General features: G+C 40.1%; 1 protein-coding gene across 1 annotated transcript in view; it reads left to right on the top strand.

The window, feature by feature from the left end:
• ARID4B (AT-rich interaction domain 4B) overlaps window positions 1–24,365 on the top strand; it is a 96,458-nt gene that overhangs the window by 9,904 nt on the left and 62,189 nt on the right.

Here is a 24,365-nt window from a genome sequence, read left to right as displayed (position 1 = left end):
GTTTACACATACAACGTGATTTGGGTAACTGCAGTGTCTTTGTTGTCTTTGTGGAATTTCATGCCTGCTTTCCTGCAATATTGGACAATTTAAAAGACGTTAAAGCTTGGATTCATTCCTTTACTTACAGATTACTAGTGCAGCTTTTACATTCCTAAAAATCAAGTAGTACAAAAGATGATGTCACCTGATGATGGACAGTATTGGATACATGGGCTGAAACCTGCAGAGTCACTCTTCAGATATATTCTACTATTCTTGATCCATTTTGCAATTGGGCTACTGGGGCTGCTGTTTTAACTGGAATAACTTCACATCAAGTTCCAGAAGGTATTAGTATGTATATTAGATGTCTATCTACAGTAATTCAGTTTTTCTTTGTTGGTAATACTTTGGCTTTTGAGCTAATATTCGGATTTCAGTTTACTTTGTCTGATGGTAGCCAAAATGTTCGGATTGATAAATAAAACATATTTCACTGTATTAAAATAAATCTTATTTCATACATTGACTTTTCTTGGCTAATATGGAGTATACATTTATGTGTATACTTAATAGTGTAGGACAATTCAGGTTTTTAGAGGCAAGTAAAGTGAACAAGTTGCTTTTGTTACATTCTATATAGTAAGAAAAATTCTCTTTTGATGGCAGCATAATAATAGTATATCAACGATAGAGAGATACTTGTATGTCCCCCATGACAGACTTTTTTCACTGGTAATGTACATGACATTGGTATCATCTATGTAGCAACTCAAGAGGTAGTAGAACAGCTTTAAATGTGTGGAATTTTTTTTATTTATATCTCTTCAGTATCATTGATTTCGGTTCAGTAAAATTATACTTACTCTATTTGGCATTAAAATAGAGAACAATCCTACTTGTTTCAGACTGGAATAACTTGTTGTGCAACAGCACTTAATTGAACGTTTGAAATGGTGTAATAAAATCTTAATTACGGTCTGACAATAATATTATGTGGAATAAAAATAATTCACGATAGGTAAGCTGGCCTGGTCAGGTTTCTCTAGTTGTGTGTATTGTATTTACTTAGCTGGAATTTTGAGGAAGCAAATCAGCTTTTATGATCTGCATAGAAATTTTTTTTTTTTTTAAAAAAGAGAAGATGGTAAATTTCAGGTGCATATTTCCAGACATATCCAGGTACAGTTCCAGAACTTTGCTATGTTATTGCTGTAGCTGGATGTCCTTACCACTCTTGCTCAGAATTAAACTTGGGAAGGAAAAAATGCAATGCAATACTTGAATGCCAACTGCAAATGCGACTACCCTGTCTACAAGAAAACTCCCACTCTTAAAGGAACTGCAACATCCTTTCTTTTGTCTGGCAATTACTCTTAAAACAGCCTAATTCCAGCCAAGTACACAAACGAGTATGTGGGCACACATCAATTGCTTAGAAGGCCTAGTGTGAACTCTTTAGCTGGGTGTTCTGCTTCTAGCAGTGGAGATGCACAATGTTTCTGTGAAAGCAAATATTGCAGTGGGCTGATTAGTCATGCAGTAGTATTGAAAGATTAGGTTTATTCTTTAAGCTGTGTATTTCAGAATTTATCTCTAATTATTTTAGGCTTGGGGAAAATATATTAGTGATCATAAATGTATAATTAATTGGGATTTCATTGAATTATCTAGTTGATACTGCAACCTGCTGATTTGACAAAGACACTGATATTTTATTGATAGGCGTTGTGAGAGTGCTGCATTGTCTTGGGTACTGAAGACCCCTTGAGGTACCTCTTGTTGAACTTTTGAGAACAGATCGAGGTTTCACATGCAAAGTAACAGTACGATCGTTGCCATACAGAAAACTATCAAGTAAAACTTGGATAGACTTTTTCTCTTTCACTTTAGTAATCCTAAATGTTACTGTTTGAAAAGGGGCTAAGAAAATGAAGGTTTTAGTATAAGAGGCTTAAAGACTTTTATTAAAAAACCTGGGCTTTACAGATAGCTTCAGCACACTTGAAAGCAGTGAATAGAGTCTTGTATCACCTATGCAACTTCAAAAATCTCTCTGTTCTTTAATATGTTGAAGAGTTTTGTGGAATCAGAGCAAGAATCTTTCTTTAAATAGCCACTCCCTGGAAATGGCTGCCGTTAGTCACAGGCTAAGTCAGCTGAAGATGGTTTGGAAACAGGTGCAGCAATGAGTAGCCAAAGAAACTGAAGCATTCTGGGTAGTTAAATTGGCTAAAAGGTATGAAACAAGTAGTTTAGGTCCTTTAATTCCTTAACTTTTGAAAGGTAACCTAGCTGAATACTAGCTGCTTATGTATTGTTCTTTTTCCCTGTAGTAGTAAGGTGGCGCTTTTACTTTCTATGTAACACACTTATGTCTAAAATATGTTAAAACTCTTCATAATTAGGCAGCACTTGACAAATCTCCTCTTAAACTTGTCTTCAACTGGTTAATTATTTCTCTTAATATCTGTGCTACTTTTAATACTTGCTTTATTGGTTTGCCATGCGTATTTTCTGATGGAAAATTCTTGAAAGGGTTTTCTAATCGTAGAACTTATTTGAACAGGAAGAGCTTGCATCTCTGCTTTGGATAACTGCCATATTGATTATATTTAGCTTTTTTTCCAAAACCTCTGTTCATGAACATAAAGCTTAAATACTAAACTCTTAAATTTAGGTAGAGAAGAACTCTGAAAGATGAATGCTGTTGTGGAGAAGGATGAAAAAGAAAAACAATCAGTTTTCTTGTAATACCCTTGCTACTGACAACACAGGAATACTTGGTCAGTAGTATTCTCAGAAAATGTGTTGAGATGGGAGAGGAGTTTATATGTGTGCTTGTATTTGTTAGATTTCTACAAGTTATGAATTGTGTTCCTACAAGTTAGGAAACTTGTAAAACTAACTCGTAGAAGAATATTCTTAAAGGAACACTGTAGTTTTTATGAGGAAAAAAGGTAAACCCCCAAAATTATGAACTTAAGATTTCAGTCATAACTTTTTTTTAACCGATGTAAAATTGTACTGTTACATATGTCTTCCTTCAGAAGACGTAGCCGTGGCATTTCTTTCTATTAATCTGGGGAACATGGGGTATGCAGATAAGTTGTATGGCTTTTCACAACTTGTGGGGTGAGGGGAGGAGTTACAATTTACATAACAGTTTGAGGAACTGTCTGTCTGAAAGAAAAGTGTATTGTAAAAAACAATTGTATTTTTTCTGGCAGAAGATTACATTAGTGAAAACAAAGTTTATTCAGTGGAATATTCTGCCACAGCAAGGCTCTTTAAGTATAACATCACATGTAGTACCTCAACCAGAAGTTGGTGTGAGGTATGGGTTACCTTGTGCTATGATTTGAGAAAAGAGCACGGCGATTTCTGTTGGAATAACTTAAGGTTCACTTCCTTGCTGCTTCTCTTGGGATGTTTACAGTGCAACGTTGTGCAGAGATACCTGTGCCAATATGGAAGTAGTCAGCTTGTTGTAGTACAGCATGAGTTATAAATTACTGTAGTTTTTTCAGGTAAATTACTCACTGTAATAATTTTCTGTGCTACCCTAGCTATCCAGTGTCCAGCTTAGTTAAGGCAGATGCATTCTGCAAGAATGTAGATATATATCAACAGTGGCCCAATAGGTGCTGGTAAGAAAACACCAGTAGATTTAACAGAAAAGAATGTTCCTTTTTCTTTCTCTTCCAGGCTCAGATACTGATTATGTGGGTTTATAGCTACTGTCTTAACAGATCTACTGTCTGCTCTTGTTGACTGGGAGCTTTCATAGCATCATAGAACAGTTTAGGTTGGAAGGGACCTTAAAGATCATCTAGTTCCAAACTCCCTGCCATGGACAGGGACACGCCTTTCACTAGATCAGGTTGCTCAAAGCCTCATCCAACCTGGCCTTGAACACCTCCAGGGATGGGGCATCCACAACTTCTCTGGGCAACCTGTTCCAGTGCTTCACCACCCTCATTGTAAAAAATTTCTTCCTTATATCTAATTGAAATCTATCCTCTTTCAGTTTAAAGCCATTGCCCCTTGTCTTATCACTACATGCCCTTGTAAAAAGTCCCTGTCCAGCTTTCCTGTAGGCCCCCTTTAAGTACTGGAAGGCTGCTAGAAGATCTCTATGGAGCCTTCTCTTCTCCAGGCTGAACAACCCCAACTCTCTCAGCCTGTCCTCATAGGAGAGGTGTTCCAGCCCAGGTGAGGGGCAGTGGCCCAGCGCAGACAGCAGCCCACGCGGGAGGCTGGGGGAAGGCCTGCACCTCCTTCCTCTCTCTGCTGCAGGTTCCCCTCCAGTCCACGGTTGCTGATGGGCTTGGCCCTGGCCAAGAGGCAGGTCTGTCTTGGAGCCCATCCCCCACTACAAAAACCCCAACATGAATCCAGTACAAATGGTCAGGGTGACATTTATATTTTAATATCTAGAAATTAGCTACAGTCTTTAAAAGATTCACTTTGGCTAGCTTGCCTTTGAATTCAATTTCCAGTTTTATTCTGTTATATTAACTGTTTCAAATGCATAATTGTGGCATAGGGAATTCCAGGAAAGCCAAATATAAGTGCTATTTTTAAGCCAAAATATTGCACTCTTTACTGTATTAGTTGTTTTATTCGAATGAAACTTGTTTTGTTAGCTCTTGTGTAACGTTTTCCCCTGGAGACTAAAGAATAGTAGGTTACTGACTAGGAATAAAAGGCTAGTTTAGACCAGGAGTGAAGATCTGCCAAAATGTTCCAAATAAGGATTCGATTACACTAAAACCTAAGGGAAAGTCAAGGGATTACTGTATAGCTAGTCAAATTCAAAGATCATCCCAAACCCAAAACAAATGAAAAATGTTTGAGTTTGGCTGGTTTGCAAAATGAAACTCCTGAAAGTTATTGTTGGCACTGAGCTAGAAAGGAAGACTGTTGGTCTGTGTATGCTAAATCTGCTGAAGCCAGCAGAGAAATTTGAGGAGAGTTCTGCAGAGCAAGTCACTGGAAAGCAAAGGAGAGCCCAGTTTGACTGTTCTTAAGTGCATCTTCAGGTTCTGTTACTTGTGATTGAATCTTAGTGAATCTGAGCCTTGCACTTTATCTGAGGTAGAAACAACCTGTTTGGAAAAGCAGGAGAAAAGCAAAAGGCAAGTTGGTGAAGAAAAGCATACTTTTTTTTCTGTATGTAAGAGATCTTTGTGCTCTATGCTTTCGATTTAATACAGTCTGAAATGGGGACTTAGATGAGTGTATCTCCACCAAGTCTGAATCTTACAGAAGAAACTAGATGAAAGAGATGTAATTGACTTAAATTATCTTTGTAGTGATATTTAGCCTTTCTTTAGTTGAATTTTTGTAATAGCAACGTCAGGCCCTGTGAAGGGGTGGGGGAAGTCTGCTTAGCCATATTCCTATAACTGCAGTGTGTCTTTGAGTGCATGTGCTGTGTCAAACGGTGCTAGTGGGCTTCCCAGGTTAAATCCGCACAAGGCTCAAGAGACTATTGAAAGACTATGTTTTCTCATATTGCGACCTCTTTGCCATTACGGATGTAACCTGAAACTCAGGTTTTCTGGATCTGGTGTGGTTTACTGACTGCCATTGCTGTTAAGCTCGATGGAATTAAGGTTTACCCTTCCCTGTGCAAGGCAGGGACTTGTTCTGAGGGTTTTTGCTTGTTTAGCTGTATGGCTCTGGAGAGTTTTCTTGTTCTACTGTAGGTCTCTGCTCCTTGAAGGTCTTTTTAAAAAATATTGTCTCAACACTGGGTCATTGTCTTGGTACAAGTTCTCTGTAATCCAGTCATCAAATGTCACACTTTCCGGAATAGAAACCAAAGGTATTGTTATTTTTTTACAGGACTGATCCCACTTTTAAATTGCATTAAGCCAAGTTTCTGTTTCATGGGAAATTCTGAAATTTTTGCAATTCATTTTGAAATTAGTTCTCAGCTTAAGATTGGACTTCTTACTTTGCAAAATCAGATTAATAAAATAAACCTGTTTTGCTTGGTTCTGTAATATAATGGTAATGGTGCTTTGCTAGTTTCCTATAAAAATCATCACTCGGTCTATTCCTACAAAATGCTCAGTTCAACCAATATTTTCTCATTGGGAAAAAATGTTTCACTGGAAAAGCTAATACCTGCTTTGTTTGCAAATAGTGTGCAGTGGATATAAAACTTAACATAAACTGTTTTTTTGAGTGCTATCCAAGTAGATTAGACTTTGAATACAAACTTGCATTTGACCTTGCATATACTCCAGTACTGAAGTACCTTCAGCTAGTTTAAAGCCACTTCAGGGATTTAGTGGAAATGCCGGACTGAAAGCTGTTTGTTAGACTCCCAGATCTCTGACTGGCATTCAGGGATGAAACCCAGTTTAGGGGATCATTTGAAGAAGAGATAGTTGGCTTGATTATCTACGTTATTTAAAAAAAATATAAATCAAGTAGTGTATTAGATGTCATCTTCCTCGTCCAGTTAGGGGATTCAAAGATGTAATTTTCAGAATTTGGAAAAAAAGCATTAGAAATCTAGAGTGTGCAATGAAAATGTAAATATAGAAAATGCTATCACATACACACATGAAATGGTGGGGAAGAGAAGAATATTTTTCTAGTTTTTGAAATTTCTGTATTTCTTCAACAAGCTTACAAGTTCTAAACAATGATTACGAAGTGCTACTACTTATAGTTTGAGGCAGACTGCCAGTTTACCCATTGATTTCTCCTCTTCTACTTTAACTCTGATGTTTGATCTTACAGTGAAATAATTCAACTCACTGAAGTGGAAGAAAACTAGTTCAGCAGAAATAACAGAAACAAATAGCTATTTGTTGAATTGGTGAGTTGAATCACTTTAGCCTTTAATCAAAGGCATATCAGAACTGATGCAAAAGAAGGAATGAACAGGGAGAGGCATCATTCATGTAGGTTTGATTTTAGGGGACCAAGGCCGCCTCCTTTTACACTTGTGAGTTGTTAAATCAACTGACAAAAGAAACATGGAAGAATACACCATCTCTTTAGCTGTTGGTGGTGATCCTGTAGCAGGACACACCACACCCACACCCCCTCCTGTTTCAGAAATGAGAACTGTTGGCAGTAGGTAGTGTCTGCTACCAACTTTGATTGTTTAAACGTGTTTCATTTGATTTGAGTTTTCATAGCTACATGGGGTTTTTTTGTTTTCTGCAGGTAGACAGAGATCTTAGAATATTTATCCTAGCATTCCTGGCTTTAAGAATAAAGGACTGAATTGGTTCAACCCTTTTTACTAGACTGGTTTTCTAACTTAGTATAATGGTCAAAACTGCATCCTGATGATCATTCAAAGTTATCAGGAAAAAAAAAAAACACAAGTAAATGAATGTCTTGTGTTCAGAACAGTTCTGTTGGATTAGATTTCTAGCCTTAAGAAGCCATATACTTATTTTTGTGCCTTAGGTCTTAAAGCACTTACGTTTTTACAAGTTTCCTGTCGGTTCTGTAGCATTCAGAGCTATTGTGATTCTTTGCTTTTTGCTATTTATTTTGTCAACTTACACATTTCTACACAAAGACAAATTCATATTTTGATTCTTATACAGGTAGTTACATATTTTGGGTTGCGAAAACATCGGAAGCTGTGTATATGAGTAATGATAGAATGTTTTGGGTTGGTAGAGGCCTTAAAGATCATCTAGTTCCTCTAGGTCAGGTTGCTCAAAGCCTCATCCAACCTGGCCTTGAACACCTCCAGGGATGGAGCATCCACAACTTCTCTGAGCAACCTGTTCCAGTGCTTCACCACCCTCATTGTAAAAAATTTCTTCCTTATATCTGATCTAAATCTACCATATTTGGGTTTCAAGTCATTGCCCCGTGTCCTATCACTACACACCCTTGTAAAAAGTCCCTCTCCAGCTTTCTTGTAGGCCCCCTTCAGGTACTGGAAGGCTGCTGCCATATCTCCCCAGAACCTTGTCTTCTCCAGGCTGAACAACCCCAACTCTCTTAGCCTGTCTTCATAGCAGAGGTGCTTCAGCCCTCGGATCGTCTTCGTGGCGCTCCTCTGGACCTGCTCTAACAGTTCCATGTCCTTCTTGTGTTGGGGATCCCAGAGCTGAACACAGTATTCCAGCTTGCAAGAGCAGAGTAAAGGGGCAAAATCACCTCCCTTGATCTGCTTGTTGCCCTTCTTTTGATGCAGCCCAGGATACGGTTGGCTTTCTGGGCTGCCAGCGCACATTGCCGGCTCATGTTGAGCTTCTCATCAACCGGCACCCCCAAGTCCTTCTCCTCCAGGCTGCTCTCAATCCGTTCTCTGCCCGGCCTGTATTTGTGCTTGGGATTGCCCGACTCATGTGCAGGACCTTGCATTTGGCACACAGCTTGGTGTTGTCAGCAAACTTGCTGAGGGTGCACTTGATCCCACTGTCCATGTTCCCAACAAACATGTTAAACAGCACTGGCCCCAGTACTGACCCCAAGGAACGCCACTTGTCACTGGCCTCCACTTACACATCGAGCCATTGACCACAACTCTTTTGAGCGCGACCATCCAGCCAATTCCTTATCTACTGAGTGGTCCATCTATCAAATCCATGTCTCTCCAATTTAGAGACAAGGATGTAATGCGGGACAGTGTAAAATGCCTTGCAAAAGTCCAGGCAGATGATGTCAGTTGCTCTTCCTTTATCCACCAATGCTGTAAACCTGTTGTAGAAGGCTACCAAATTTGTCAGGCACAGTTTGCCATTTGTGAAGCCATGTTGGCTGTCACTAATTACTTCCTTTTTTTTTTTTTCATGTGCTTTAGCATAGTTTCCAGGAGGATCTGCCTCTTGATCTTGCCGGGCACAGAGGTGAGACTGACTGGCCTGTAGTTCCCTGGATCTGTCTTTTTTCCCCTTTTTAAAAATGGAGGTTATGTTTCTCCTTTTCCAATCAGTGGGAACTTCACCAGACTGCCACGACTTCTCAAATATGATGGAAAGTGGCTTAGCAACTTCATCTGCCACTTCCTTCAGGACCCAGAGATGCATCTCATCAGGTCACATGGACTGACGTGCACCTTCAGGTTCCTTAGACGCTCTCAAACCTGATCTTCTACAGTGGGCAGTTCTTCATTCTCCCAGTCCCTTTGCCTTCTGTGACTTGGGCAGTGCAGCGAGAGCACTTGCCAGTGGAGACTGAGGCAAAGAAGTCACTGAGTACCTCAGCCTTCTCTATATCCTGAGTAACTAGGTCCCGTTTCATTCCGGAGAGGGCCCACATTTTTCCTCATCTCCCTTTTATCACTGACATACCTAGAGAAGCTTTTCTTGTTGCCCTTGATGTCCCTGGCCAGATTTAATTCTATCAGGGCTTTAGCTTTCCTAACTTGATCCCTGGTTGCTTGGACGATTTCTCTGTATTCTTCCCAGGCTACCTGTCCCTGCTTCCACCCTCTGTAGGCTTCTTTTTTGAGATGGTCCAGGAGCATCTTGTCATCCATGCAGGCCTCCTGGTGGTTTTGCCTGACTTCCTCTTTGTTGGGATGCACTGCTCCTGAGCTTGGAGGAGGTGATCCTTGAATATTTACCAGCTTTCTTGGGCCCCTCTTCCCTCTAGGGCTTTATCTCATGGTACCCTACCAAGCAGATCCCTGAAGAGGCTGAAGTCTGCTCTCCTGAAATCCAGGGTAGTGAGCTTGCTGAGTGCCCTACTTGCCACCCTAAAGATCTTGAACTCCAACATTTCATGGTCACTACAGCCAAGGCTGCCCTTAAGCTTCACATTCCCCACCAGCCCCTCCATGTTGGTGAGAGTGAAGTCCAGCATAGCACCTCTCCTTGTTGGTTCCTCTATCACTTGGAGAAGGAAGTTATCATCAATGCATTCCAGGAACCTCTTGGATTGTCTATGCCCTGCTGTGTTGTCTCTCCAACAGATACCGGGGTGGTTGAAGTTCCCCCTGAGGATCAGGGCTCATGAACATGAGGCTGCTCCTATCTGTCTACAGAGGGCCTCATCTGCTCCGTCTTCCTGGTCAGGTGGCCTGTAGCAGACTCCCACTACAATGTCATCTGTCGCTGTCCTCTTTTTAATCCTGACCCATAAGGTCTCGGTCAGCTCCTCATCCATCCCCAGGCACAGCTCCATGCACTCCAGCTGGTCTTTCACATAGAGAGTGACACCTCCTCCTCATCTTAAAGGGGGCCTACAGGAAAGCTGGAGAGATACTTTTTACAAGGGTATATAGTGATAAAACAAGAGGCAATAGCTTTAAACTGAAAGAGGGTAGATTTAGATTAGATCTAAGAAAGAAATGCTTCACTCTGAGGGTGGTGAGGCACTGGAACAGGTTGCCCAGAGAAGTTGTGGGTGCCCCATCCCTGGAATTGTTCAAGGCCAGGTTGGATGAAGCTTTGAGCAACCTGATTTGTAGTGGAAGGTGTCCCTGCCCATGGCAGGGGGGTTGGAACTAGGTGATCTTTGAGGTCCCTTCCAACCCTAACCATTCTATGATTCTATCTGCCCTGCCTATCCTTCCTAAAGACCCTATATCCTTTCATTCCAACACTCCAGTGTAGGATTCATCCCACCATGTCTCTGTGATGCTAATAAGATCACAGCCCAGCAGGCGCACACACACCTCTTAACTCCTCTTGTTTATTCCCCATGCTACGTGTTTGCTTAGAGGCATTTAAGTGGGGCCCTCAGTGAAGCTGACTTACTGGCTGGAGTGGCTGGAATTCCTTTCTGCTGCTCTTCAGGTGCCCTCAGCTTGTCTTGATCAATCTTGATGATATCCCCCTCTTCCTTCAAATCTAGTTTAAAGCCCTGTCAATGAGTCCCAGTAGCTGTTTTGCTAAGACCCTTGTTCCCCTTTGAGAAAGGTGAATCGTATCTGGTGCCAGCAAGCCTGGTGCCGTGTAGGCCATCCCATTATCAAAAAACCCAAACTTGTGGCAATGACACCAGCCACGGAGCCATGTATTAACAGACTGGGCACATCTGTTTCTTCCGATGCCACTACTCAAAACTGGAAGGAGAGAAGAAAAGATAACCTGTGCTCCAGATCCCCTTACCAGCCATCCCAGGGCCCTGAAGTCTTTCTTGACTTCGTATTGCAGCTTCATTGCCACCCACATGAAAGAGCGGTAATGGATAATAGTCCGAGGGCCATGCCAGGCTAGGAAGTTTCCTAGTGATGTCCTTAATTTGGGCATCAGGGAGGCAGCAGACTTCCCTAAAAGGAGAGTCTGTCCAGCATATTGGATCCTCTGTTCCCCTCAGAAGGGAGTCGCCTACAACTATAACCTGTCTTTTCTTCCTCATGGGGGTGGTCATGATACAGGGAGTAGGCCTTTCTGACCCTGGCAACACCTCTGATGTAGATGGACTGTGATCCACATCATCCATTGACTGGCCTTCCAGATCCAGAGCCTCATATGTGTTGTACAGAGGCACCTGGGAAGGCAAGGTGGGCAAGGAGGGGGTTCACCTGCGGCCCTGGACATGGACTTGCCTCCATTCACTCCTTTCCTTTAAGCTACTGTCTTCTGCCTGGTGAGGGGAGGATACAGAAATCCCCTTCATCTTGGGTGTTTTGGTGGCTCTTCCTGTTACTGTCTCAGGTTGGGCAGAGCCTGACACCACCAGTCTCTCTCTCTTTCTCAGACTCCCTGATGCTCCTTAACCTTTCTAATTCCTCTCGCAGCTCTGCGACCATGCTGTGTACACTGTCCACCTGGTCACACCGCAGACAGTTGTTCTCACCACTGCTGTCCCTTACCGGGGAAAGCCTCTGGCACTCCCTGCAGCCTGAGACCTGGAGAGCTGCGTGGTTTTGTGGGAGCTCTTAAATTCTTACTTAAAATCAGATTCCTATTTCTTTAAATAGCCCCCATTTTTCTTCCCCTCCCAAATTTAACTAAAGGCCCTCTTCCATCTGTTCCTTTTAACAGATAAAGCATTATGAATATTGCCATTTCAGAAATCTAATAAGCAACTGTATTAACTACAAGCTATGTTACCAGGATTTTTGTAAATACTAAGAAAAAGGCATTATGAAATTCTAGTCCATTATAATGGGATGCCTTTGAGGCTAAAAAACCCACAGCTGTAATAGCCGCAAGATTGCAGGGTTTCAGAGCAATGAATATGAGGACAAGGCAGCCAGCTTTGGCCTAGATAATTTGTTGAGAGGAAGCGGGGACTGACTGCAACAGTTGAGCTTTTAGAACTAAAGAAGTGAACAGATTGTTGCCGAGCGGAGTTGTGTACAGTGTATTTTTAAAATTAGTATTATGATAAGTAAGTTGAGCTCTAACCAGAGACGAAACCATGTGCATACTTCCTGTCTGTCTGAGACATCGCACAAGTGCCTGGGGGTGGAAGAATGAGTTTTGACACACATGAGCACATATTAGAAGTGGTACAGCTGGTATTTCTTTTGCTGGAAAAGGATAGAGTGGTTTTCTTGATCATTCTATGATTATATGATATGATTCTATGATAAGATATGATGAGCAATCATTCTATGATGAGGAACCCAAACCATTCTATGATTTTGATTGGCTATTTAGTACATGCAGTAATTCACAGAATCTTGAAAAGCACAGACAACTCTTCAGAAAAGTCTTTTCTGTTCTGTAGCTGCCTTCATCACAATATTTTGTTTTAATTGTGGTAGTTCCTTGTCGATTCAAAATTCGAGTGTGAATACCTATAGCCAGATTAGGCTGAGTCTGAGCTATTACTTCAAATTTTGCTTGATCATTCCTTTAATGTGTATTTTGTGAGACTGTTGACTTAAAGCCTCGAAGAGATGGAATATGTATTTCATCCCTTATGATCTCTTCAAGTAACTAGTTACACAAAATCTTAACATCCTTTTTTTAAACCTAAAAGCTCTGTTCATCCTGAAGCCTTGGAATTTTTTTAACGCTCTAAACTGCAAGATTAAAGAATTTTGCAATATTGCTTCTTTCCTATGCAATGAAAGAGCACTTTAGTCTGGCACTACAGGCCAAATCCAGTGAAGGACTGTAGCTAGCTAACCTGTGGGTGTTTGTGATACTTCTCAGTACAAGTGAGGGCACTGCAAAAGTCTCCTTTGTATTATGAACGTGGAGGCATGTGGTACTGGATGCTCTGTCTGCTGGGCAGAAAGACAATTAGTCAGGTACGAGTGCTTTATGTGAAGTAGGGCACAATCTGTTGGATAGTTAGCACAGGAGCTACCTGCAAGCACCTATGACTCGTTCAGGCATCCCATTTCCTTTAAGGTGGTTCATGTCATGGATTTGCAGTAGTCTGGATCCTCTGGAGGAGCAAGCTGGGTGCTTTTTTCAGTAAACCAAGATTCCCAGGACATAGAATCGAGAACTTTGCACTAGCTGCCTCTTAATCAAAGGTTTTAGCATCTGGGATTGAAGACAGCCAACAGGCTAAGCTGAGGAGCCATCAACAGTCAGCACACTTGCTAGAGTTTCATGGGATGGTATGTGCCACATTAACAGTTTGCTGCTATTGAAAATGGAACGTGCTGCATGCTATTTCCACCTCCCCTGGGGGCTAGTTGTTAGGGAAAAATAGCCAAAAAATAAATGGAACATGAGGCAATGCCATAATCGTGCCAAAATGGCAAATGCCATGCTGGAACACTAAAGTATTATTTGAAAATTGTGTTAAATAATGTTTGCTTCTCTTGCAATCAATTAGGCCATACCTGTGTCTGTTTTTGGGCACCAGCCTGAAGAAATACGTGAGGTAATCAAATCAAACTCCAGAGGAAAGCAATTAGAAATGAAGGGTGTCTTAAAAATGTGGCCTATAGGTAAAATTTACACAATAACTTGTTTGGTTTTTTTCTTTTAGAGATGAGATTATTCTAAGGAGTTGCATCTTTATAAACGTAAAAGCTGCAAAGAAAGCAGCAGCGCACTAGTCTCCATGTGAAGTATTGGTAAGACAAGAAATAACAGCAGCAAGGAGTAGTTAGATGAGATATTATGGAAAACTCTGTAGGCACGGGAATATGTTGCATGCAAAGAGTGTGGAATATTCACTCCTGAATTTAAGAATAGGTGTGACAGACGTCTGTTATGAATAATACAGCTAAAATGATCCTACCGAGAGGAACGGCCTTGATAACCTTTTATGTGTAATTAAGTTTTTGTTTATTTTTCCCAGGAATCTCATCCATCCTAATTGAGTCTTCACTAAAGTGGTTAGATTAAGTCATTTCAGTCTTTGTAGGTATTTTCTAAACTAATTTTCATAGTTCTTTCTGAATGATTGTCCCTGGCCAGCAGTTTTACACTGAATGACTAGGCAGCAGTTGAGGGAGCATGGCAGAGTTAAAAATCCCCCCTCCTACATACAATTTCTTGTGTTGCTGTACAGTGTTAGCCATTTTATACTTCTGTGGTTTTGGTAGACTCTTGTGTACAGTTGGATATCTACTGCAAACACATTTTGTCTCTAGAACCACAGTGCACACCTTCTTAATTTGCGAATACTTGGATTTGTGCTTAGCTTTGACGTGTAGATCGGTTGTGCTTAATTTAGTAAATAGTCTGTCTTTAGGAGGAATTTATTCTTAATAAGAAAAATACTGTGTTTTCACATTTTCATATTTACATTTGTTTGTTTCATGTTGGTTGGCAGTTGCATGTAGCCTTGACATTACTTTTGTTACTTCCTCATCATTCTCCTAGTTAGCAACAATGGCAAAAATCAAATCCAAAGCTGCATGTGATTATTTTTTTTAACCAGAGTAATTACGTAATTTAATATGTTATTCTGTTCTATTTTTAATGTGATATTAAAAATAGGCCTTTATATTAAATTACAGATCAGCTACAGTCATGATTTCATACAAATATACAAAATAACATCTTAAAATAAATGCTTAGAATTTCAGAATATAATTTTGTCTATATATTTAAACAGTTTAAGAAAATTATGGCTGTAGTTGGTGAATTGACTTGAGTCAACATTTGAAAAATCTCATTCTGCTAGGGGGTTTTGAATTAGTATGTCATGCTTTCAGCTTTCCCTTTCTGTTCTAATCTAGAAATAAAAATAGATCCTTTCCCCTTTTCCTTCCCAATTATTAGTTTAGAAAGTGTTGTACTAAGTATGGAAATAAACCAAGGCAAGAATTTTCTTTTGTATTTGTAAAAAAAGGCAGTCATGGTTTATGGTTTTGGGTGGGTTTTTTAAGGTTCAGGTTTTCAACTTGGTATGAATTGGCTTCTGAAGTTTTACACAATATAACGTAGTTTTAAAGGTAGATGATAATACAGATAAGCTTAGTATACTACAATTTCAGTGAAAAAAGCCCAACATTGTTAGATAATGATCTGATTTTAATTTCTATTCACCATGCCTGTTCTTGCTATGAGTTTTAGTATCTAAAAATACTATCTTTTTCTCTCAACCAAAATGACAGTATTTTTATCAGTTATCTAGAATAGATTTGCTGTAGAATACACACAGTTCCTTTCACGTATATAGATTTGCCTGTTCTGTACGCTATGATACTGAGGTTTTTTACAGCTAACTTATTAAAAAGAAAACAGTCATTAAATTATCTTTGACTGGAACTAGAAATATTGCCAAAGAATTACCAAATTGTTTTAAAAACAGTGGTGTTTTTTCTCTTAAGATTTCATTGACTTGATTTTTCAGGCTTCACATAGTCGTATATTAGTCACTTCATTGTTTTGCTCAGGAACAGCCTGGACTGGTTTGTTTGATTAAAATATCAAATAATCTTTGTTTCAAATCCATTTGGAACACAAGCATATAATTATCATATCATTCTTTTCAGTCATTTGAAACATCCCAAGTTTTTCATAGCCTAAGCAGCATCTCTAGGCAGAATTGTGGCACATTTTTAAAACTGAGGCAAGTTATACAGACCTAATAATTTAAATAATGCTCCTAAGCATTATCTGAAGCTTTTAGTTGAAAAGAGAGTGCTTGTCAAGAGACTTAATCTTTTCAAGTGCAAAACACATATTAAGGACATCCTTTTTTACTAAATTATTTTACCCTCTAATAACAAACACATAATTGCTTCCTTTTTTTTTTTTACTTTAAATTCTTCATAGTTGAATATATTTTGGTTCTTGCACTAAACATATGAAATCTGAAAGAAGTCTTTCAAATATCTGTGACTGAGAAGAGAAGTCTTCATGGAGGAGCTCCTTATTTCAAGTTAATTATTACTTTTTTTATCTGTACATATGTAGAAATAGAATGCTCAGACTTCACTTGGAGCATACAAAAAAGTCCGACCAAAATTAATTAAATTGTACCATTTGTACTAAACTATAATGCTAAATAGTTTGAGTATTTGGTTAAACCTACAGTAAAATTGTAATCTGGTAGCTATGGCAATGATTGACTTCAAAAAAGATTTTATATGCAGTGGGATAAACAGCGGGAGCAGGCTTTCAAAATATCTTTCCTTCATGTGGTCTTTCAATGATACAAAACAAGAGAAGAGACCTACTGAAGGAATTGTGAAGAACTGGCATTATTTTTAGAGAGACTGATCAGCAGTTCTGCAATAGTTGATAAAATAAAACCTTTTATAGAGTGATATGCTATATTGATAGAAAGAATACAAATTTCCATTCTTAGGTGTCGAAGTACCGGAGAAACATGAAACGGCTGCTCGCCTTTGAGTCAGATATGCATTAGCCCCATTCTGCAGCCTTGAAAGTTGGTACGTGCCTGCTGGGTTGCATTGTTGTGCAGGAAGTCTGTGACCAAATTAGGAGCAGAATCAGAATTCAGTGGGTTTAATTCAGTATGGTAGGAGGTGGGGGGGGGGGGAAAGTACATATTGTATTATTTTTTAAGCTTTCTGGATTTGCTGTTTTGAATAGGCAATGAGATAAATACAGTTTGAATGTTTGGAAATGACACCGCTTGGTAAATTTCTGGATGGAGAATCAAGTTGCTCTTTGACAATGATTAGGATAGACTGACTTTTAAACCTTTTTCTTTGAAATCTTTCTCATTTTCTGAGTAGAGTTAAAATATTTTTATAATTCTATATCCATCAACTTAGTGCAGTTCCAAAACAAAAATTAAAAAAAAAAATGTAATGGGATTACTAGTTCCATACAAATTCATCTTTACACAGGTAAGTAAAAATAACATTTTGTATTCAAAACAGATATATTAAATAAAGGAAGTATTACTAGAGTAACTGAATTGAACGTTTTGGTTTGGTCACTTAGGTCCTTCATGATCTTGGAACCTCTAAATGCTTTCCACATAGGTCATTTTTATTTGGAGAGGAAAATCAGCTTTTGCACCTTTTCAGGTCTTTAAGAACTTTAAATAAGCTAGGCATTGAACTGATGTAATGGAATAATTTGAAATCAAGCATCCCCTTTGCACCTGTACAGAACGCTAAAGCTGTCAGAAATTGGTTTAGTACTTCTAGACACCTGTCCACTAGGTTCTGGTAACTTCCAACTCAGCGGTGTGGGGTAGGGGGAGAGAAGAGAAGAGAGAGCGAAAAGGGGAAAAACCCCACCTTTTTGGCACAGTTACATGCTGTATCATGTTTGCTTACAAGACTGGTGAGTTGTTACTTGAAGCTTCCTGTAGGTCTTCGACTGAAACTTGAAATAGGTTTCATTATAAGGAGGCCTCCCCTTTTTCAGTTTGGAAACATTCAGTTTGATCATGATGTTCCTATCATAATTTTGATTCGTGGACAAAATGCTGATAACATTAAACCATTTTCCTTCAGAAATTTAAAAATTATTAGTTTTGGCTTTCTCTGAAATGTGCAACAGTAACAAGACAAAAAAAAATAAAAATCAAGGCAAAATTTGATTTTTTTCAGCCAGAAGAAAATTTGCCCAAGCGCACTTTTACTCTTGGGGTTTCGTGTAAAAGCCTTTTCATAGGAAAAACATTGCCGCCCTTCATTCTGTGTTGTAGTTCGCAAGTTTCCAGAAAAACTCATGTTTCCTGTTGCAGTGTTCTTGTTTCTGGGAGGTGGAAGATAGGCCAATGGATTTACTTTTTTAAAGTTTTTTTTTCTGGGCTTCAGTCTTTGTTTCCGATGTTGCATTTGCCTCTGAGGAATGTGCTTCAGCAACATTAAGGTTTGTAGAAAGGTTCTAGAAGTTTCTCATCTTTGTCGCTCTGAAAATACATGAGGAACACATTTGAAATCAACTAGACATATATTATTATCTGCCAAATTGAGTACATTAAATGTGCTATACTGGTAGTTTTTTTTCCTGAAGACGTCTGCTATTACTGTAGAGTGTCCTCCTAACCACAGCAGGTTGAGCTGTGAGAAAAATCTTGAACTCTTAATTACAGTCAGTAATTCTGTTTATTAAGAGATTGATTCTGCACTGTGTGGGCAGATCTCTGCTATTGGATGGAACTTGCTGCAGTTTGAAAATTATAAAGTAATAATCTTTAAGTTAAATATCTTAGTAATTGAGGAGAAAGTGGTTTTTTTAATGGCTTCTTTGTGGTTTTTTTTCACCTGTTGATGAGAACTGTTGTTCAGAACTTGTCTAGGAGATGTTGGAGTTACCCTTGTTTTCAAAAAAATGATACAGTTTTTGAAAATTTTGTCTTTTCAAGCCTTTATTCCCCAGATTTCGGAAACCCTGTTGAATAACTTTAGAGTGGCTGCTAATTCTGCAGGGTGGAACAGGAGTTTAAGTTACCAGCTATGTTGAAACTTTCGCCCTTCATTAGAAGACTTAAGGATCTGTCTCGGTTTTGGGTTGAAGTAGTGGGGTATTATTGGTGATTTTTCCTACTAATTTGTGGGACTGAGGGTGACTGTAATTGGAATAGTCAAGTATGTATGTGATGGTTCTGCTTGCAGACTGGGTGCTTCCATCTTAAATCATGAGAAAATCCTTTGGAGAGATAACTTCAAAACACAGTAGATAATAGAACAAAAGTTTTGCCACTGCTCCTCTTCTTAATGTGGATGAGAAAAAAAATAGATGTTGAGCCTTATGATGTTTCTGTTTTAAACTCAAGAATTAATTTAGATGCCTGGTGGGGCAGGGGGCAGAAGGTCTTGAATCTTTAAAAAGCTTTTTCTGAAGCTTGGTTATTGAAAATAAACAATGTTAAATTTCCATTTAAAAACTAGAACCGAAACTCAGTCCTTTGTTTTCAGTAGTTGTGGGATTGTTGGGGGGGTTTTTTGGCTTCTTGAAAATGTTTCACTAGCTTCTTGACGTGTGGAGTAGATAAATGCTGAATTTTGCATGTTTAATATCAGCTGAAATCCTAGCTTTTCAAACTTTGTATATGTGAGACACAAAGGGAAGGTACAGATGGAGTTTTCTCTTTGCATATGAATCTGAAAGCAGTCCTGCAGGCTTTCCTACTAAGCATGTCTGCTGTGTTTCTAGATTGAATGCTTAATCTTGTTTTCATGTGGTTTGCTTGGAACATCCTGTGTGCGGTGCCGAGGAATACCGATTAGGAGACAGAAGCAATATATTCGCACACACTGTATTAGACGTGCTTATAGGCAAAGGGCAACGCAAAGCAATTTTATCAGCTGCTGTGCGGCATGACAGACTTTATGAAGGAATTTGGATGTAGTAGTGCAGCACAGTTGAAAGAGGAGGTGTGAGGACGATTTCATCCCACGTAGCTGGAAAATATCTAAATGTCTAGAAAAACTGACCTCTTTAACAACCTTAAAAGGTATGTAAATGCATGATACTACCATTTTAGATTGCAATGTTAAAATGTTTGTTCCGAAGTGCTCTGGAGGGGTCTGTGTGTTTCCTCCCTCACTCACACTTGGAAGACCAGAGCTATTAATACCGATGTAAATGTCCAAGTTCAGAAGATGTGCAGGTTGTTTTATGATGTGGGCATCTAGCCATTTATCAGTCCTTCCAAGTATAATCAGCTCGAAGGCTGGAGCGGAACCCTTCCAGCAGCCTGCTTTGCCTGCCAAAGAAAATTCAGCCACTGAATTGGTGGAAATTGCTGACTGGTCACCTAGAGACTGCTCCTTATTTAAGTGGTAAACCAGCTTTTCAGCTGCGGCAGCCTGTACTGCATATAGAAAATCCTGCCCGTACCCAGCAGTTGTGAATTGAGATAGCAAAGCAACTCTCCATCCTATTTCCATAATAAAACAGAATTAAGCAGTAGTACCGCGGTTGCCCATTAGTTTGAGTTTCCTAATGGAAAGTGCGAAACTGCAGGAAGTCCTTTTCTTTTTATCCCGTCCTGCTCACCCGAGAGAACGCCAGAAATGACTGAAGTTGTTTCTCGACTGTGGATGGAGGATGTACAACACCACACGCGTTTTGGCAGCGTTGGAGGGGCTGCACCCTCGGCGGCAGGAGGCGGCTGCGAGGTTCCGGCAGCGGCAGCGCCGCAGCGCGGCCGCCCTTCACCGGGCCGAAGGGGCCCGCGGCGGGCTGGCGTTCCCGCCCGGCGCCGCGCCGGTGTCGCGCCGCGGGCCGAGCTGCCGGGTAGGAAGCGGGACCAGGCGGACGCCGGGAGTCGGCCCTGCCGGCCGGTGCTCGGTGGCGGCGGGGCACGGCTCCAGCAGCGGCCGGCTCCCGGGAAGCCCTGCGTGCAGCTTTGCACGGCAATCGCCTTAAGGGGACAAATTTAGTTTAAGGGCAATCCGCGCTTAATCTGCCGCAGCCCGGAGCGCCTTCGGGGAGCGCTCGGCGCTGCCTCGGCCAGCCAGAAACTTCTGGCAGCTTCCCGGCTCGGGCCCCTCCTCTTAAAGCGGCAGGGCCCGCCGCTGGGCTGGCCGTGCACCTGTGCCCGGCGGCTCGGAGGCCGGTCCCCAGGGAAACGCTGGTGTCCGTCTGCGCTTCCGCCGTCCCTAATGAGCTAAACAACCACGCGGGCTCTCTTTTCCTCCGACAGCCTTATCGAAGCTACAGCATCAAACCTGCAGTTCCTTGCAGAGCTGCTCTAACCACTGGTAGCATTCAGCTTTCAGTAGGCAGCACCCCACTTCAGCGAATGCTGAGGAAGGTCTCGCCTCAGTCTCTTTCCAAAACAGCCCTTGTGTGCCCCCGGCCTGGCTGCGACCTCACACTCCCAGGGGAGCAGCCTTGGATGCAGCCCCCCACCGGTTTCCGTTTTGAGAAGGATGGTCCATCTCCTGTTGTCACCCAGCAGAGCCTGTTCCCCTTCTGGTAGCCTGGCCTCAGTCATTCATGCAAACAAAATAGCGATCCCTCATCTAAGTGCCTGGTTGATGAGTGGTTTTGATGAGGATCTTAAATACTAGTCTTCTGCCAATAATTAAAAAAAATAAACCTAGAGATTGCTGTCAGCTTCACTTTCCCCTTTCTTCTTCTTCCTGTGTGAACTGAAAGATGTTTAGAGAGAGTATAGGCACATAGAAGCATTGAGAGAGAGGAAATCTGAGGCTTATGTTATTGAAGCTGCTCTGAATGAAGGAAGTTTGTGATCTCGTTATAAAGGAATGTTGGTGTGTGCGGGGCATACTTTTCAGTTTTCCTGATGAGCAAAAATTTATTGATGGTTTTATGATATGCTACCAAAAAGATGGTTCTTATCTACAAATTATAAAGTGCAAGAGATTATGTTTGGATATAAAATGTAAATGCAAATTCAGATTACGTTGTGTTTTAAAATAAAATGAAGGGCTGACACTGCAGCCCAGAGATTTGGAGACAGCAACATATGAGACTAGTAGAATTGTCTCAAAATTAAGTATTTAATAATTTTAAGAAGCTCAAAAATTTTTATTGTAGGATTGTCCAACATTATGTTTCCCCCATCCCCTTACAGTGCTTCTTGTTGAGAAAATTTCAATATACTTGTAATACCTTTTCCAAGATTACTGAATCATGTTCTCAGATTTTAGCTGCATTTTAACGTACTTTTTTTTTTTTTCTGGTAACCTGCACTCAAAAGCAAAGAAAGAATAAAAACAAATCCTGCCAAAGCATGTCAAAATTAAATAGGCAAAGATACATTCACTCTGAGTGTAACGATGTCTATTAAATGACATAAGCACAAAGCAGAGGAGGGATAACAGAAAGGTAAAAATAGCTGTGTACTTATTTTTAATCTCAATTTAATTTTTGTAGAATTGAATACAACCTGCTTGAGAACAGGTGACTCATTTAGAGTTGGTGAAAATTGCAAAGTCGTGGTAGATTATCTGAAATTAATGCTAGGCTTTGATCATTACTGTTAACTTCTCTAGTTTGCATTCTCTATGATGCATCACATCTTGCTAGTTGTTTTAATTTACCACTTTCAGCTGATACTATCAGTCAGAATGAAGGAAGTATTTTGAAAATTTCAGTTAAATGATTTGGGGAGAAAAGCCCACATAATTTATGTTTCAATGGAATAATAAAATTGCAGAAAAATTTTCTATATGTATCCACTGAAGGTTTCACATGGTTATTTTAAAATGTATAGTGGTTCATAGTGGTAATTAAAGAAACGCATTATATCGGTGTAAATTTTCCTCTCAAAAGCCTCTCCAATACTGTATCTTTACTAAACCTACCTACAGTGGCAAGCAAATGGTCCGTATGTTTGCTGTTTTTTGAAGTTACTCTATGTACAATATTAACTAATTCCAGTGAAAGGAGTTAGCTATTGTAGAAGTAACTTCAGGAGTTTTAGACTAGGGATTGAAATTAACTTGTGTGGTAGCAACAGAAATAAATTCTTACAGATGTTTGTTCTTCAAATAAATGTTCTTTTTGGAAGATCCTTTTAAAAATAAGCCAGAGTAGTGATAAAATAATCATTAATATTGGTGACTATACTCTTAATGAGAATTTAAAATTCTGTTTTAAAGTTTAATTGTTCACTTACCTGTTCCTCTGCCATAAACTTATGAACAGTGAAAGACCAGAGCTTCAGATTGTCTTGGTTCCCAGTACTGTAGACTTCTTTTTTTAGTTAATATTCAATAGTAGTGAAGAAAAGCATTCTTTATTTTCTGTAAGTTAAAATTAACGTTTTGAGTTGGTCTTTGAGATAATTTTTTGGGCTCTAGAGGTAGGTATAGACTGATACTGACACAACCAGCTCTTGAAGTGTTTGTTTATAGGAGAATTCTAGCTATGTGGACCCATCTGGGATCTGTCTGTCTTGTTAAAGTAATCTCAGTACTCCATGCTTGCTTTTTAAGTTTGGAAGATCAACTGGCGTGAAAGACTATCAACATTGTAGTGGTGAAAGAGTTTCTTCACCAAAGAGGGAGAGCGGGAGGGATGCTCCCCTCTTAGAGCTTTACTGACTTTGCAAGGGGATACATCTCTGCTTTCCCCTATTCAGATTTATATTGTGTGAAGCAGCCACTAAGTACACTCTACTGAGAGCACTAAGGAACATGGAGTTGCTTACTCAGTGTTCTGCGTCCCTGTTTCAGCATCCGTCCAAGTGCAGTAAGAGAAAAGCATTGCAGCCTGCCTTGGAGGCAAGTACATTTGCACTGTTAGACAAGCCAGGAGGGAATGAATTTCAGAATCCCAGCACTCTTAACAGATACCTACTTAATCTCCTTTGAGTTTTACTGTTATTAAGTCTGAAATAAGAACAGATATCTGTTCATGGATATACTACTGCCAGAGTAGTATATCCTACTACTCTGCATGCAGTCATGCACCATGCATGGAAAGAGAGAAAGAGAGCGAGAGTTCCGTTAGATCATTCATGTTTCTGATGATCTTAACAAGTGCAAATTAATAACAGTTTTCCAGTGCTCTGAAATACATTCTATTACCTGAAAATGAGAGAGAGACTTGAACAAAGTCAAGGTAAAAACATCATTAATATGGAATTAACACTGTAGCATCTCATGACTCTCAATTTCAAGTTTTGCAAAACTTAAATTTCTGAAAAATAATGCATTGAAGCATCCAGGTACATGCATACTTGCATGATTTTACTTCTGAAGTATTTGAGCTGGAAACAGCCAGTGGGAATTACCTGATGCTGAGTACAAGTGCCTCAGTATCAGGTAGTAGCTGAGACTTGTGAAGGAGATTATCTCCGTATTCTTCCCACAGAGAGCCTGAATGTGTCAGAGTTCCCTCTTGTAAGCTGTGTTTGCATCTGTAGGTGTGCAGAAACGTAACGCAGGCTTAAACAAGGGCTTCTGTCTCTCTTCCCAGCTCTTGTTTGGGTCTGCGTGGAGACTTGCAGCCGTTGGAAACATACCTCACTCCTGTTGCTTGTCACCCTCTGCCCTCTCTCTTCTGACACACATTCTATGAAGTGATAGTGAGGTGGTTCAGGTATATAGAATCTCCTCCCACAGATTGTACTGGGAGAGGTTGAATGAGAGAAGATGGACTTCCTTTGAAGGAACAGAGCCTTCATGAGCTCACTCTGCATACTAATTGGACCCATGTTCT

The sequence above is a fragment of the Tauraco erythrolophus genome, chromosome 2 (assembly GCF_009769465.1).
Source record: "Tauraco erythrolophus isolate bTauEry1 chromosome 2, bTauEry1.pri, whole genome shotgun sequence".
Lineage (NCBI taxonomy): Eukaryota > Metazoa > Chordata > Aves > Musophagiformes > Musophagidae > Tauraco > Tauraco erythrolophus.
Note: the sequence above shows the minus strand (reverse complement) of the source record. Positions and strands in the feature narration are given on the sequence as shown.